General features: G+C 34.2%; 1 protein-coding gene across 3 annotated transcripts in view; it reads left to right on the top strand.

The window, feature by feature from the left end:
* Window positions 1-12,496, top strand: part of VPS50 (VPS50 subunit of EARP/GARPII complex) — a 130,417-nt gene that overhangs the window by 47,238 nt on the left and 70,683 nt on the right. The window lies entirely within an intron of this gene.

The raw sequence follows: 12,496 nt of genomic DNA, 5'->3' as shown, positions 1-12,496 counted from the left end.
TGTTTTAGAATTGGTCCTGCTGATGGATTGATATAGAGTGTGAGGAAAAGAGAATGATGAACAACTGGGAGAACAGTGGTGTCATTTGTGTTTACAAGGAAGACTGATTTGTAGTAGAAAGTCATGAATTCTGTTTGATGCCAATTAACATTCAAATGGACTTGTTGAGGAGGCAGTTGGATAAAAGAACTTATGGAGACAAGAGCTGAAGTTAGATTTGGGAGTCATCAGCATCTAACTATACTTAAGTCCATGGTACTTGATAAGAATATTGGGGAAATGGGTGTAGAGAAATGAACTATGGGGCCCTTCGGCCTTGTGACATTCAGGGATTAGGTAGGGAGGAGAGACCAATAGAAGAGTCTGAGAAAGAGCAGCTAGCTGGGTAGGAGAAAAACTAGGAGATGGTGGAACAGCCTACAGAAGAAGTATTTCAAGAAGAATTGACTGTAAACCTGTCAGATGCTTCTGAGAGTCTGCATAAAGTGATATTACAGAAATGACCACTTGATTTGATAATATGGAGGTCATTGTTGACCTTGGTCTCTTTATTTCTAGCTCAACAATGTTCTGAGTCTCTCACTGGAGACTTTCTTGAATTATTTCTAACATCTACTCAAAAAATAACAGTTATGGCAAGTAGATATCTATTCTCTACTGTAATTATGTCTAGAAACCAGTGTAAAATTAAGCTAATCTTCATTCTTTACTGAGTTTGTCAAAAGTGCAGGTTTTATGGCCATTGGGAAGTATTCTTAAGAGACAATAAATATTCCAGGAGGATGTGATTATATAGGATAGATTAAGGATTAAGTTAATAATGGCAGTGGATGGTTGTTAATAAAGCTTAAAATTTTTTTTTCAAAAATCATTTCATAAATCATGAGAACTATTTCACAAACTTAATGATTATTAACTTCAAGTATGATATAGTTGCATAATTACATTTTTAGTTATCCAGTTCTAAGTACAGCCATCATTTGTTATATTTCAGTGATTTTGAAATGTGTTGTTTATCTTCTTATCCATGTGTTTTCTTAGGTATATATTTTTAAATTAAATATCCAAGCAATCAGTTTCATTTTTTTGATTATATTAGTGTTGTCACTATTTCATTTTTTTTATTATATTAGTGTTGTCACGAATAGATGTCTCATGGTAAAGCAATTTATTACAAGTTAGTGATTTCTCTGTTACAGCAGAAAATAACTTTTAATAATTAAAACAAAAAAATAATCAAAACAAACATTTAAACAAATTAGGCTTTTGTCCTTAAATCTTTACTTTGATTAAATCTGGTGTGTGTTTGTGTATATGTATAGTGTACTTTGTTACCATTAAACTTTGATGTGTTTTTAAGTCAGAGACATATTTGTGCTCCTACTTCTTGAGAAAGTTCTCTGTACATTTACAAAATACAAAGATGAAAGTTGTACTTAATTTATAAATGTTTATGAACAAAAATTTGTGCTTAAAGTTTTTACTATAGCATTTTTAAACAATTTCACTGTTTTTTTTGAAGCTGATTTTTGAAGTAGCTGTGTATATTTAAATTATCAGATAACAAAGGGCTTATCTTCCTTGATTTTATTTTGAGTAAATCCTTCTTAAAATGACTCCAGGAAACATCTGGTAATTCTTTATAAAATTATTCATCTATGTATGATTACAGCGAGGTATATACAGTTAAATTAAGGAAACAAGTGATTTATCGGTATACTAGAGCTTTGTCATAGAACCACCCTCCCAGCCCCTGTACAGAACAGCTGGCACATACGTTGTTATACATCCAACACAGTTTACACTCCTGGTTTATATTCAGGCTGTGCTAAAACATTCTTTGAAGGAGTTTTGAAGTGGTGAGAGTAATAGCAGATGTTGATGATGGCTTCATGGAGAAATTTCTTTTCTTTCTTTTTTTTTTTTTTAAGTTTATTTTATTTATTTATTTTGAGAGAGTGAGAGAGAGAGAGAGAACACAGGGGAAGGGCGGACAGAGAGGGAGGAGAGAATTCCAAGCAGCCTCTGCACTGTTAGCACAGAGCCCAACATGGGGCTCCATCTCACAAACAGTAAGATCATGACCTGAGCCAAAATCAAGAGTTGGACACCTAACCAACTGGAGCCACCCAGATGCCCCCTGGAGGAATTTCTTTGAGAAAAGGATTTAATAGAATTAGGTATGGTGGGCTCTTTATGTTGTAGAGGAGCTGAATAATGAGGTGAAGGATGTGATCCATTTTAAGGTGGCCCATTTTGTTTGGCACAATTCTCAACAAAAAATTAACAAAGTTCAGAACTTTACCCCATGCCTCTTAGAAGTATTTAAGCAGTACTGTTACAAGCAGATGAGTGTGGATATCTCTTTGAAACCTAAGCAAGTTTTAATTTGTTTTATAATATTGTATTCTATTTGACATGTTTAAACCAGGGAAGATTAGAAAGAAATTATTTCTCATCACATTTATTTATTTGTTAGTTTGATGAAAAGATGTGACCTTTTAGAAACTGAATTCTACAGATGAAGGTGATTACTTCAGGAGAGAAAAATGGAAACAACCCTTAGAAATTTAGTAAATAAACTGATGAAAGGAAATTTAAATATGTTTTCCTGGTGGGAACAAATATAAAGGATCTGTAATGGCACAGCTCAAGCAAGGGAGATGATTTGTGAAGGAACCTTGTTTTTGAATGTAAGGTTCTTGATTTTTTAATACGTAGCAATTGTGAATCATTTTAGCCCCAATTAAAAGTAACTGTAATACATATTGAGTGGGGCGCCTGGATGGCTCAGTTGGTTAAGCATCCAACTTCGGCTCAGGTCATGATCTCACGGTTCATGGGTTCGAGCCCCGAATTGGGTTCTGCGCTGACAGCTCAGAGCCTGGAACCTGCTTCAGAAACTGTATCTCCCTCTCTCTCTGGCCCTCCCCTGCTCGTATTCTGTCTCTCTCTGTCTCAATAAACAAACACACAAACAAACAAACAAAATAAAACATTTAAAAAATACTTATTGAGGATGTGCTAGTGGGAGAGTCTTATGTCAGGTAAGAAAGAAGGAACACAGCCCTCAGGAGATATGTAAAAGGTGTTGACTGGTAGATTTTAGAAATGAGAAGAAAGAGTTCAGGCATTTGGGCAGTTGGTTTTCTCTGTTTAATAGCAATATTTTGAAGGAAATCCTTAATCCTAGATAGCATTTAAATATAACATTAAAAAGTGAAATACATGAAATAGTATACTCAGCAGAGTTGAGAGAGGGATGAGAGTTCCTGGAAATAGGGAACAATTATGTTTCATTTAAATGGAAAGAGATTGGAAATAGAACTCTAATCATCCGCTTGCCCTCATTCATAGTATTATTTTAAACCACTCACAGGTATCTGTTTATTACTAGAGGAGCTAGAATGAAATTGTACTATTTTTTTTTCTTTGATATCCCTTTACAAAGAAATCTGGGGTAAAATTAGTGTTCTGTTTCTGTTTACTCTGATAAACCGAGAACTTCAGAGTTTTTAAGGCCAATAGCATCCTATTCTGTTACGGCATTTCTCCAATTCTGTGTCCTGTCAGCCACTGCTCTGAGTTTAAAAGTTTAGTTGTCTTTGAACTTTTTGAAATCATTTTGTAATTGAATGTACTTACTTTTCTTTCTTTACTAAACAATGTTTTCTGAAAGATTTAATTAGAAGCACAATTTTTCTTTTTATAGTTTATCTTTCTGTCTGGTTTTCCTGTTTTTCTTGAATATATTGGCTTAAAGTTTTTATTTAGATCAGTAATTTAGGCTTTAAAAATATGTACATTATTTTGAAGCACAAATACATTGTGGGGTACATTGATGTACCCCTACATGTTTATACCAGTCTGTGGAGAGATTTCTAGATACCAAGTAGATGCTCTTTACTTAGTAACTTTGTAGAGAAACTATTTGTAGGTTATTTGAAAGTTTATGAAGTATGCATCATTTATAAACATTTATTTACAGCCTTGTTTGGCAGGCTGTTGGATTTCTTTGGGGAGCTTTTTAAAGATGTTAATTAGGATGTTATTGATTAATTTTATGATAATAAAGCTGGCTAAATCTGGCTGAAATTTTCCCAACCATTTTTCAGTTTTTCATTTCCAAATGAACTTAATGAGTTTTGAGTTCTGTTTTTGAAATGAGCTTGGTAATGTAGTAATACTTTGGTGAAAAATGAGTTAGTTTTTTGTTTGTTTGTTTGTTTTTGTTTTTTGTTTTTTTAGAAAAAACTTTTTGAAATCATTTCAGTATGAGTTTTCTCAGAGTCTGGCACATTGGAGGTGCTTAATGTTTCTTGAGTAAATTGGATTTACCTCTTAGTCTCTAATTGGTGTGGTGTTGACACATTTCAAATTTAAGTTAAATGTGACGGAAAGGAAACCAACATTATGTACCTTCTTTGTACTGTGTACTTTTACAGGTGCCTTGTGTGCATACATTGTAGAGAGACAAACCGAAGGCTAGTGTAATACTCCATTCTTCTAGGCTTTTAAACTTTCATTCTTCTGAGTAGTAGCTCTTGATTGAATTATAATTCAGTGTCAGTTTTTTGAGAGTTAGTAAATGTCTTTAGTAAGTCCTCTGTTGAAGATATCATTCATTTTAATGTCCATATAGAAACCTAAAGACAAGTCTTCTTTTTAGTCAAAACATGTTTCTATTCCCAAACTCTCAGGGCATTTTCTGTTATGAAGAATATATTTTCTCTCATCAAATAGTGTGAGAGTATATGGACTGTCTTTACAATGAATGATAAGTCTCTAGGAAGTTCAGAGCTAAATTCAATGTTCATGTATAGTAATAATCATGTTTTTGTTCTCTGTAGAATTAACTGCCTCCTTATCCTTTTGCTGTTTTCTGACTTAAACTAGTCTAGTATTTATATGTTCTTATATCACTTACAGTCTTTATAGAGTTAGACAGAATGTAGATTATATAAATAGTTGCTCAAATTAAGCAATCATTAATTAACATGTTTACTCTTAAAAGTGTACATATTTGAAATTATACAAGTAAAACATTAGTTGTAAGAAAATACAGATAAGCAAAAAGGAGAAAATTAATATTTATGCATGCAAAGCTGGTTCTTTTAATGTGTATGTAAGCAAATAGCTTTTAAAAGTGGGATTATGCTGTATACACAGTTTTATAACATTTTTCCCACTTTCTATATTATAAATAATTTTCCATTTCAGTAAATATGCTACCCACATAACTTTTAATAGCTTGACAGTGTTTCAGTGTAAGATCCTGTGGATTAATTAACCAGCTTCCTATTCTTAGGTATTTATGTTATTTCTAGCTTTTGTCATTATGAACAACACTATAGTAAATAGACTTAAAGCTAAGTCTTTACCTACATCTTTAATTAATTAGGGTAAGTGTTGAGAAATGAAATTGTATTGTGAAAGGCTTTTGGTTCATTTTTCCAAAATTGCCCTCTAGAAAGTGTGTTTCAGTTTACACTCCTCATCGGCAATGTCTGCTCTTATCCCTCTCCTTGTACACATGAATGCTGATTATTTTGATTTAATAGCTTAATTGTCAGATACCAGAAGGTAGCATATCAAAATAATTTATGTTGTTTATCAGTTAGGCATATTTAGGATGTGAAGGAAATTAACTGGGACACTTAATTGATTATTGGGGTTAATTTGGTTGATTTGGTTAGATAGGTGAACAGACATTTTCTGTCTTACTGGAAGCTACAAATTTGAACATTTGGTCAAAGAGAGAAGCCTTTTTAGTTAGAAGAGCAATATTATGTATTTACTTGAGTTGCTGTCTCAGGTCAGTTGTAGAATACTCCAAAGAATTCAGCTGTTGGATTTATTATCACATATTTGTACCATCACCACTCATATATTTTTTATATATGAATATATATTGATTTTTATATATTTAAGGTAAAATAAAAACTAGGTTTTGGTAATTTTTAAAGTTCAAAACTTAATCAAAAGATAGGTAAGGAAAAATTTTCTCTGTCATTTATTCTCTGGATTGTCAAGAACCGTGAAGGGTCTGAAATTTTATCCTACTTGCAAACTGACACGCTAGCCTGTGACCCTTTCTTTCATGGATGCTGGAATAGGACATAAAATTCCATTATCTTGGTACTCTGAGTTGCTAAGTTACAAACCAGTTCCCTTGTCATTGCTCAGCTTTTGTTAATCAAGTAGTCAGTTTAGCTCAACAAGGATAGATAAGGCGTTACAGAATTTATAACCTAGTAAGATCACATTAATTATGATCAGAGGTAGGATAAGAAAAGTTGAAACAACATAAAGTGTCATTGGGGTCAACATAGTTCTTTAAGGTTCTAAGGAAAGCAAAACCGTATCTTACTGTTAAGAGAAAGCTGCAACTTTTGAGCTGGGTCTTGGATTCCAACAGGCACAATGTATGTGGCTGTGTCTGGGGTGGGAGCTGGGGGGTTGGGGTAGTGAGCAGTGTTAGGTTGTCTGACTTGCTTTAACTGGATTTTTAGTACGAATATTTGGTTGTTTTCAGTATTCTTGGGGACTAATGAGTGCCAATGGAGTACATACTTTGGGTTGTAGTTATCTGGGCATCCAGCCTTGCCTCTTTGGAAATGGAGGGGTTTTCTGGTCACTTGAAACTGGCTCAGGTGTGGCAAGGCCCCTGGGCTGCCCACATCTAAGAACCAGTCAGTGTAAGGTAGTCTGCTGGGTGATGTGTGTGTGTGTGTGTGTGTGTGTGTGTGTGTGTGTGTTGTGGTGGAGGATGGGAATAAATGTTGAAAAACCAACCTATTTTCAAAGCCTGGCACACACTGTCAGCAGAAACAAAAAATAATTTCCTGGTAGAAAGTCATTCTTGAGACCTGTCAAGAAACCTTATTTTTAATTTGATAGTGTTTGTACGTTTAAATACTGCCCCCTTTTTTTTGTGGTAATCTCACAGCATTTTATCACTTGTAACTTTGAAAGATAAATTATGTATTCTGATTATACCTGCTTTGTTTGAGTATTAAACTATTTGATTAAGGCCATTTAATAGCAATTTGAATTTAAAGGAGACCTTTCTGTTTCACAATTTAGAAGGTGCGAGGTTCTTAGTTCCGAGTTAGCATCATTTATATCATACTTATTGCATATGACTTCATAGATATATACAATTTTAGCATTAATGATAAAAATGCCTGGGAGATGAGAGTGCCTGTTTTTTCACCATGATACATTTGTGTTTTTAAATCATGAATGAATCTAGTTTGACACAAGAGAAGTTTTGCTACAGCGTATGTATATTGTTGTCTTTGGAGAGTCATAGTGTTTAAAGCTTCAGAATAACCTAGTAGAGAGAATTTAGATTATTTGCTTTATCCCTTGGGGTGTTTAGATAAATGAAGTGATATTTATAACATCATGACTGAGTAAGTCACAAAGTCGGGCCCTAAGCCCAAATGTGTGGCTATCCAGTCCGCCATACTGTGCACATTTCTGGCTTCCAGTGGCTAAAAAGTACTGAAGATATTCATATTTTGTACAGCGTGGCCCTCACAGAAGTAATTCAAGGTTGGAAAGATCTTGTAATTGCTTGGCCCAGACACTTCCTTAGGTCTGGAGTTTGGCCTCCCCAGAGATGTTTTTAGCTTCAGGGCCAAGTGCTGTTTGAATCTGCAACATCTTTCCTGAAGCCTCCCCAACAGGCAGTGGTCCTCCCGGACAGGTAGTGGTCCTCCCGGATATGCAGTGATCCTCCCCACCAGCTTCTGGTGATGCAGCTCACAGCACTAGCAGTATTCATTTGAAGATACTGCTAACTCTTTGTGGATTTTTTTTTTTTAATCTATCAGTGTGTGTTTGAAGTTGGGGATGGAGGGTGGCAGCGGCTGGGAGTTGGGGAGCCCTGTGAGGATGCCAAGACATCTGTTCCCTTTATGTTTGTCATGATGTGATCAGAATGCTAAATCAAAGTGAAACAACAACAAAAAATACCTTAAGATACTCCTTAAGAATTTTTATTTTGACGTTTTAATAGAAAAATCATCTTCCTGAAATTTTTGTAAGTATTTGGTAGTAGAGATTTCTGAGGAACATAAAAGTAAATTAATAAGAGAAAACTAAATTCTGCAGCATCTTTTTTTTTCATATTTACCACTTTGCACTTAAGCAACTTTTAAAAGATGACTTTTTTTCATTGCATGCTTTAGATTTGGAAAGGCTGCTTATGTTCATTTCACGTTCTTTGAAAATGTCCTCTAGAGTCTCACTTACTGCTTATAGTGTGGGCTGGAATGTTGCTGTTTTAATAAGCTAATTTCATAATTTTTATTTTGACCAAGTATGTTGGTTGAGATGGTTAAATAGCAGAAATGGAAGGTGCAAAGTGTTAGCTGACAGTGAGGAAGAAAGGGATATGATATCTGTGGATTTTTTTAAAGTGTTCTTCAAGATTTGATTACGAAGCCTATTTGGGGGGTGCCTGGGTGGCTCAGTTGGTTAAGTGTCCCACTCAGCTCCTACTCCGCTCAGATCAGTTGGTTAAGCGTCCTACTCCGCTCAGATCATGATCTCATGGTTCATGAGTCTGAGCCTCGCATCGGGCTCTGTGCCAATAGTGTGGAGCCTGCTTGGGATTCTCCCTCTCCTTCTCTTTCTCTGCTCCTCCCCTTCACATGCACGCACATTCTCTCTCAAAAATAAAAATAGATACACATTAAAAAAAAAAGCCTATTTTGATGTTTGAATAGTGAAGCATAATGGTAATACTGTGTTGAAAATTTTTACATTGTAATATCCAGATTCGTGAATATTCTCTAAATCCTGCTCCCTCTGTTACCTTTTATAACCTTCAGAGTTACTAGAGATCTATGTTATCTGTATAGAGGTTATGGATTTAAAATGTTTTAGATTACTTAAAATATTCTTTCTTGTCTGTATGTTTTTGAGAGATATTTCTAAAATACCGTACTTTTTTTTTTCTTTTCCCTTCACCTCACAACCTTTGCTGAATAAATTGACACTACTAGCTTTCAAAGAATGGCAATGGAAAATAACTCTTGAACACAGAGTAATATTTGATAATTAAATTTCTATTTCCCATATATTCTTAGTTTTTAAAAGAATTTAAAGACATGTTATTTCAGTTCTTTGGGATGTGTTGCTGTGAATATTATCTAAATTGATCAAGATTTCATTGCTATGATTGATATGTGATACAAACATAGAACTGGAATTACAATATGGTGCTCCTCTGCCTTGGTATTCCTGGTTTTTTTCTAAACGAATCCTCCCTTAAATGGGATTTGAATTGAGATGAAGTATTAGGCATTTGGTAATTGGTGAGTGGATTAAACTAGTGATGAGGTAGTTAGATCCAGGAATCTCTAACACTATTTTATGAAAGGCGAAACTTAAATCCAGAGTGGTGTTTTGTGGAAGGGTATGTGACTGATAAGTTGTGGAACTGGTGCTGGCTGGACCCAGGACTTCCAGTTCCTTCTCTAAGCCTGTTTCTAATACGCCTTGCTGGTGTGAAAAAGAATAGATGTCTGAGTGGAGGTTTCATGGGCTGTTAATTCAGAAACCCAGATTCTCTTCTTGGCCTGCCTTTTAGTTTTTGATTACTTGCACAATTATTTGCTTATTTGTTGGTTTCTTTGAATTTCTTTTGTTATAGTTATGATTCACCCATGTCTGTGTAATAAAGGTTCTCTATTTGAAATTTAGAGGAGATTTTTATAAAGTAATGAGAGAATACTAGTTGTGAATGATTTTAGTAATAAGGTGTTAAAAGCATGAGAGAACCATTTGTTGCTATGAGAGTTGACACCACTTAGTTACATGGTATAGTGGAAAGTGGTTTTTGGAGTCCAGTTATAAAATGAAATGACTCTTTTAATTTATTGCCAACATGGTCTTCAAGTGCAGAAATGAACACATCCGGGCTTAAATGTATTGAAAACAGTATTTTTTTTTATCTAGCCCACCTTGCCCTTTTTTCTTAAACTATGTATTTAGTACAATGAATCTCTGCATTTGTTTCTATTTTAAATTAAAAATTTAGGCAAGAGTCATCTTGTTATCTTGTGCTCAGTGCATCATAGTCTTATGTTTGTACGTATGAACATTTCTGAAGATGATAAAATATGGATTCTTTTGGGAGACTTTTGGGCATGTGCAGTGGTTTAGCTGGATTTATGAATTATTTACACTTGGGTCAGTTTGGTGACAAAAAGCTTGCTATAACTTCAATAATTTCAACTTTTTTGGGAAAAAATAACGTATACATCTCTGTGTATCTTGTCCGAACACATTAAATTTCAGCAAATCATCAAGACGAAACGTAGTAAAGAACCTCCTTTTCCTAGAAAAAATAGGCAAATAATGTAGCTAGATGGTGGCTGGGTGGAAAATAGAAGGTAGTAGTAGTTCTAAGATTCAATTTTCTGGTTTGTTAAACTGTGACAAGGGTAATAAAAATTAATTGGTGGGCTATAACACAATTATTTGTATAGCCATAATTTTTCTTTGGGAAGAAATAAGAATTGTCTTCCTTTTATCTACCCCAAAGAATGTTGGTATATAATTAGATTAAATTTATTTGCATAATATAAATATAAATTTATGTAAAGTTGAGTTTATGAAAGTGAAAAAAATTGACTTGTAGAAGAGTACCTTTATTTAGGTGAATGATTGAGGAGTTGCAGCCCAGAACTTTTTTTGTGATTTTTTTTTCTTTGCCCTCTGCTTTTGACTTTTTCTTGACCATGTGCATCAGTATCAAGTTTTTATTAAATGTGTGTGCTATAAGACATTTGTTATGATGGGATAAAAATAAACCAAAGGGAAAAACAATCAAGACTGGTTCATTGTCAAGTGGTAGTTATAAAAGTAAACATGAAATATATACATAAAAAATTACTCCAAATTATGGAATAAATATGCAAGAATATTTTATATTAATCTCTGTAAGCCATGTGTAAATGTGGATGGTCATTCTAATTCTTCTATGAATAGGTTACTTATAGCCTATGTGGTATATTTAGAAAAGTGTCACTTCCTCCTACATTTCTTCCATTTCATTCCCAGCCCCACCTTGTAAAGGTAACTAACTTCAGTGTTTTTAAAAATATATTTTATATATATAAAAAACTTGTATATAATTAAAGAATTTTCCCTTTCTCATATATGTATGTCATGAAGGGGAAATTTAAAAAAAAAATTTAATTCCTGTATAGTTAACATACAGTGTTGGATTAGTTTCAGGTGTACAACAGAGTAATTCAATTCAGTACATTACTCAGTGCTCATAAAATCTTGATGTACTCTTAATCCCCATTACCTGTTTCACACATCTTCTCAACTACCTCCCCTCTTACAGGGAGCTAGAGAATATGATGCTAAGTGAAATAAGTCAGTCAGAGAAAAAATTTATGTGGAATTTAAGAAACAAAACAAATGAACAAAGAATAAAAAACAGACAAACCAAATAACAGACTCTTAGCTATAGCAAACAAACGGATGGTTACCAGGAAAAATTTTTTTCAATTAAAATTTAAATATGTGTTGTCAACTTATCATTTTCATAGTTTATACACACATAGTGCTCCTTTGTGTGTATAAACACTAGTTTATTCAACCAGTCTCCTATTTGGACATTTAGATGGATTCCAATATTTTGTGATTACAAATAATCCTTCACAATACAATAAATAATCTTGTGCATAAGTATTTTCACATTGTTTGAGGATATTCAGGATAAATTCCTAGAAGCAGGATTGCTGGGTCAAAGGGAACATGCACATGTAGTTTTGTTAAACAATGCCAAATTCTCCTCCATAGGGTTATATCATTTTTCATTCCCACTAGCAGTGTATGAGGGTGGGTGCTTTTTCATAGCCTTGCCAACAGAGTATACAGAGTATCAAAGATAAACAAAGCCAAATACTAATTAAAGTTGTATGGAAAGATTTTAATCAATAATACACTGTTGAGAAATGGAAAAGAATCCAGTGTGAACCAAGTTCACCTTTCATTTTGTACAGAGGTTACTGGGCATTTTAGAGGGGAAAGGTATGAGTTGGAGCTTAGAGTCAGGAAATGAAAAATTACAAAAAGCAGGAGGTAGGGGTTAATCCTTGTGAAGCCCATCTGGGTTTGCTGACTGGCACTTATGGAAGTTAGGCTCCTACTCTCTCCCTCAGAGGCTGGGAGACAGGAGGCCTATCTTCAGGTGTTAGCTGAAAGAAACAGTAAATTCTTTTGGCAGGCTTGAGTTTTCTCAGTAGGCATGTTAATGGGGACTAGGGTCATCCTAGTATGCAGCCTTGAGCTTTTACAAACTATGTTAGTGTTTTGTTTGATTTTTTACAGGCCAAGAATGAGGCCTAGTCAAGAAGAGGGCTCAGAGAATCTTAGCTAGAGTTTGGTCAAGAAGAGGTTCTTTGTTAGTGGTCAACTTTAAAATTTTCACCAATCTGATGAGTGAGAATTTATATCTTATTGT

The sequence above is a fragment of the Acinonyx jubatus genome, chromosome A2 (genome assembly GCF_027475565.1).
Source record: "Acinonyx jubatus isolate Ajub_Pintada_27869175 chromosome A2, VMU_Ajub_asm_v1.0, whole genome shotgun sequence".
In the NCBI taxonomy this organism is placed as follows: domain Eukaryota; kingdom Metazoa; phylum Chordata; class Mammalia; order Carnivora; family Felidae; genus Acinonyx; species Acinonyx jubatus.
This window is presented reverse-complemented; position numbering and strand designations above follow the sequence as displayed.